Genomic DNA, 5,267 nt, shown 5'->3' with positions numbered 1-5,267 from the left:
TAAAATTTTTAAAAGCTTAAAATCAATTTTTAGGATTTATTTGAATTAATTATAAATAATTGAATTTTATTTAACTATTTATAAATAAAATTAATTGATTAAATGAATTAACCGATTAATTAAACCTATAAATAATTAATTAAAATAAATAATAAATAATTAAAACAAATATGGATTTTTGAAAATAATAAAAGAAATAATTTTTGGAATTTAAAACAATTAAGAAAATAATTTTTTTGAATTATAGATAATAAGTAAATGATTTTTGAAAGTAAAATAAATGATTTAAAAAAAACAGAATTGAATTTTGAATTATTTTTAAATCAGAATTTTGGAAACATAATTGAAATTTGGAATTAGGGTTTAGGAGAATCAAAAGCGGGTCAGAATAAAAAGGAAACGGGTCGGGTTTTGGGTCATCAAGAACACCCATCGGAGTTCTTGTGAGCCCAGAATCCGGCAACAACTTCCGGCCACAGCGGAAGTTTCCGGCGAGGTTTTAACCTCTCCCAAATCGACTCGTTCTTTAGCGTTTTTCAGCCTAAACCAATTCAACACAGTTTAGCAGTAACACGGCTACCATAATCACAACAAAACACCAGTACTTCGTCTTCTCCAACGAATTCGAGTTATTTTCCGGCGAAGAAACCGGCGAATACTGAACTCCTCCAATCTCAGGCCAAACTCGATGAAACCGATATCAAATTATAGCTTAAATCCCCTGTAATCTATGCATACTATCAGAATCATCAATCAACAAACGACAATTACATACGATCAAATCAAAACTTAACCGAAACTAAAAACTTGGTTTAATCATTCTCGAACTCAAACAATATGATTTTATATGCAAATCAACTCTACAGATCAAGGTAAAGCTATGTATAACATCAAATACAATCAAAGATCAACAAAAATCAAAAACCGATTTCAAGAACAAGAACTTAAAAAAAATCGATTTTTACTACTATTCAATCTCAGGTGTTGAAACTGGTATTAAATTCTAGAGCTTGAAAAGAGCTTTAATTCGACTATTTGAACATCAAAAACTGATCACTACAACTCCTGGAATCAAAGAATGAAATTGAAGAACAAATTTCCACCCCTAAAATGTGTTCTTGGATTTGTTTTTAATGAATTAAAATGAAATAAAATTAATTTAGGGTATTTTTATTCCCATAATTAAATAATTAGGCCCTAAAATAATAATTACGGGGAATAATTTTAATAGCGATAAAATATAAATTTTGTATCAAAATTTTTAAAAATTGCGAATAATGTAGAAACACAAAAATATTGGGTATTTGAAATACGTATAATTTTATAAAAATAAAATCGTAAATTTTGTGGGCTTTGACGTCCCGGTGGGGTCCCGGTCCGTTAATTTTTGAAAAACAGAAATGCTTCCTAAAGAAACTAAAAATCCCGAAAACACATAAACTACATTCAACACACATAAAACGTGATAAAATGAGTAACACAAGTAAACACGCGTCCAAATTACGGATCGATTCATATAAATATAATTTAAACACGTAACGAGTATGCCATTGGATAATATCAGATCCGAAAATACATTACTTAGTTGGTAAGTAACTATAGAAACGATACAATTTAATATCAAATTTGGATGATTATCAAAACTGGGCTTCTTATAAAACACTTTATACGAAAATAATGTAATATTATCCCACCTTTCGAGAATACGGGTTTTGTTGATCTATTAAAACGTTTATCGTATCAAAAATTTGTATGTCGGGACTTGTACGGGTCAAACCGTAATCCGGATTGAAAAAGTTAAAACACGGAAAATGTTTAGAATATCCAGATTAGGTTAGGAATGAGTTTTCTGAGGAGTTTCGGGTTGTTAAAACGCAAAAACGGTTAAGGTTGGATGATTCCCGATTTTATAAAATAGTTTTATAATTACACAAAAAATAATTAATAAATCCATAAATCATTATAAAATCATATAACAGTCCAAAAATTACCAGAAAAATATCACAATTATCTATATTTTATTCTGGACATATAAAAATTAGAATACTCAAAGAATATCATATATAAACATCCAAAACATCAACTCCAATTACCAGATAATTCACTAAAATTCACATAAAAATCACATATAAAAATTCAAATAATAATAATAATATCTGAAAATATAGGATATTACAGTTAGCAATTAATGCTAGGGTTTGTGAGTTTCGAGCTTTAATGACTGTTCTCGCAGTAGCGACTAGCTGTCCTCGCAAGATGCCTACATATCTCTGTATTGTAGAGAATCAAGTCAAAAACATAGTTCTAGGTAGAGATATAGAGCCCTTTATATAGAGATAAGTGTAACATCCCCAAATCCGGGGTCAGGATTTGAAGTCATCAACCAACTTTAAACAATATAAACCTGTATATTAAAACAAATATATAGATAACCCCTCAAATTGGGATCGTTTACAAGTTATGGTATGAAATAAAAATCTAACCTTCTAAAATTTATAACAACTAAATAAAATTTTATTACCACTTTACTAACTTCCTCGTCTTATTCACTCTGTCATGTCCAACTTCCTGCAGTTGGGATCTCTCCAATTCTGCTGTCTACTAAGAGCTATTCACTTTTATCCTCATTTGATACTGAAAGAAATAAGAATTCACAAAGTAAGAGTGATCCAAAAATGTTCAGCAAGCATTGTAATTAGTTTTCAGGTATTATTATCTAAAGGAACTCCAGGAAATAATCTTTAAATGATTTTATAAACATAATTATTTATTAAAATAGTAGAGTGAATAAAACATCGGCCTTTATTAGCTTTCAATCATAGATAAAGAAAAATGAATGAACAGTTCCCTGATTCATTTCCTGAATCAATTCTTTGTTCGATTTTGTAATCATAAAACTTTACAAGAAGGAATATCGTTAATGGCGATCAACAATAAATTAGACTGGACAATAGAACCAACATATGCACTCTACTCTGCTGATCAGTCAGAATATAGCGCGAATATATGCCCATCTGCATAAACCCATCATCACATCGGGTACCCAGGCACTATGGCCTAATAAACAAAGGGTATGGTCCAGAATAATAGGTATTTGCTCAAGAGATCACAAATAACCCAAAATAATAGGTATTTTCTCAAGAGATCACAGATAATAATAAGGAATAAGAATAAAAGGTACTTGCATATTTAAGAGTAATTGCAGTGAAATATAAAAATATTTAACTATTCTGAATTTAGAATAGGGAAGAAATACTTGCCTCAATTGATCCACTTTCTAACTTTCAATTACCATTCTATGCTCGCCTTTATTCTGTATCCACTCGTCTTATTTACCACCTTTTTCATACTTTCTTTTTACTATCACTATCTGGCTTGAACGGCTCGAACTATGTGTATATATCATAAAAGATACTATTTCAATTAACCGGCAATATATAATTATCTATTATATGCTTATCCTTATCGTCTACCTACCCGATAATAAGAGATAAAGATCAACTTTTAATGATATAATTCTTAATAGACACGCGGACTTACAATTTACATAACACGTAAACACACAAAGCACATATCACATATTTCATATAACATATAACTCAGTTTGTCAAAACATTCGACTCGATACGTTTAAAATTGAAACCGAGTCGAAATACGACTTTTTGCTAGTTTCGCGAATCAAACATGTTTACCGAATCAAGAGACATTTCGAGACGAATAATTTTATGTCTCGAAAGTATTTTTAATAGAAGCAGAATATTTTTCTGAGTCTAGACGCGTGCGTTCTGTCTTGAACGGACGAACGGTCTATTTATTGCGAATAAAATAAGAATTAATTAATAAATAATAACATTAATTGAATTTCAAATAGCTTTATATAATTTTTTAAAAGCTCAAAATGATTTTTAAATCATTATTTGACTTGATTATAAATAATTACATTTTATTTAACTATTTATAGATAAAATTAATCAATTAAATGAATTAATCAATTAATTAAATTCATAAATAATTAATTAAAATAAGTTATAAATAATTAGATCAAATTTGGATTTTTGAAAATAATAATATAAAATAAATTTTGGAATTAAAATAATTCAGTTAATTATTTAAAATAATTAACTAAATTATTTTTGGAATTTAAAAATAATTTTTGAAATTCAAAATGAAATTTGAATTAATTTTTAAAAGAAATTCACAGAAATAGATTTTGGAAAAATGAATTGGGGGGAAAATGGATCGAAGTCGGGTTGCAAAACGTGTCAGGTACGGGTCATGAAGAATAGCAAACCGGGTTGGAAGTCCGGTAGCCGGAATCTGGGTTCCCAGAATCCGATCAAAAACTAGAGACCTCCAAACAACTCTGGCGGCCCCGTTATGCAGCCATGGTGCACCATTCGACCCGTTTTTATGTTCGTTCATGCTCAAAATTACACCAGAAACAGGAAATGCACCTTAACAATTACCACCAGTCCGCCTATAATCATCTCCGTCAAAATCGAAGTAACGCCGGCGAGAGCTCCGGCCTAACTTCGAAATTCCCCATTTTTGAACCAAATTCAACGATTTATACTTCAAAACAAAGTCTAGTAGCTAGTATCAAACCCCTATGGTCATATTAACAATTAATCAACAATAAGAACAGATAATCGAATCAAAATTTAAGCAAAACTCATGAACTCGACTAACCACTTCCAGGAATCGTTTGGCACAAATAAATACATGATTCAATTCCAAATCACATCAGGAAGCTATCCCCATCATCAAAATCAATCAATAACCTTAAAATAAAAAACCTCAAAATTCGAACAAAAACCCTAAAATCGAAATTTAAAATCCACTAACTTGAGGTACTTAAAATCAATAATTGGATAGAATATCTTAAGATCTTCAATTTGACAACAAATATCACTGGTTTTGCTTTTCAAATCACTGCAAAATCATGGTTTGATTCCAAGAATAATTCTTGAAACCCTAACCCCAATTTTGAGAGAATTTCTGATTTTTTAAAATATATTCTAATTTTTATATAATTAAATAATAATAAAATAATAGATAAATGGTATTTATAGTTATAAAAATAATACTCCCAAAATTATTTATGGCATAATTATAAATTTTAATAATAATTAGCCCAAAATTAATAATTAACAGGAAAATTTTTTTAATCCAATAAATGCAAAAAATATGTCAAAATTTCCCAAAAATTATAAATAATCCAAATATGCAAAAATATCAAATATTTAATAGTCTCATAATTTTATAAA

The sequence above is a fragment of the Apium graveolens genome, unplaced genomic scaffold (assembly GCF_009905375.1).
Source record: "Apium graveolens cultivar Ventura unplaced genomic scaffold, ASM990537v1 ctg8176, whole genome shotgun sequence".
NCBI lineage: Eukaryota > Viridiplantae > Streptophyta > Magnoliopsida > Apiales > Apiaceae > Apium > Apium graveolens.
This window is presented reverse-complemented; position numbering follows the sequence as displayed.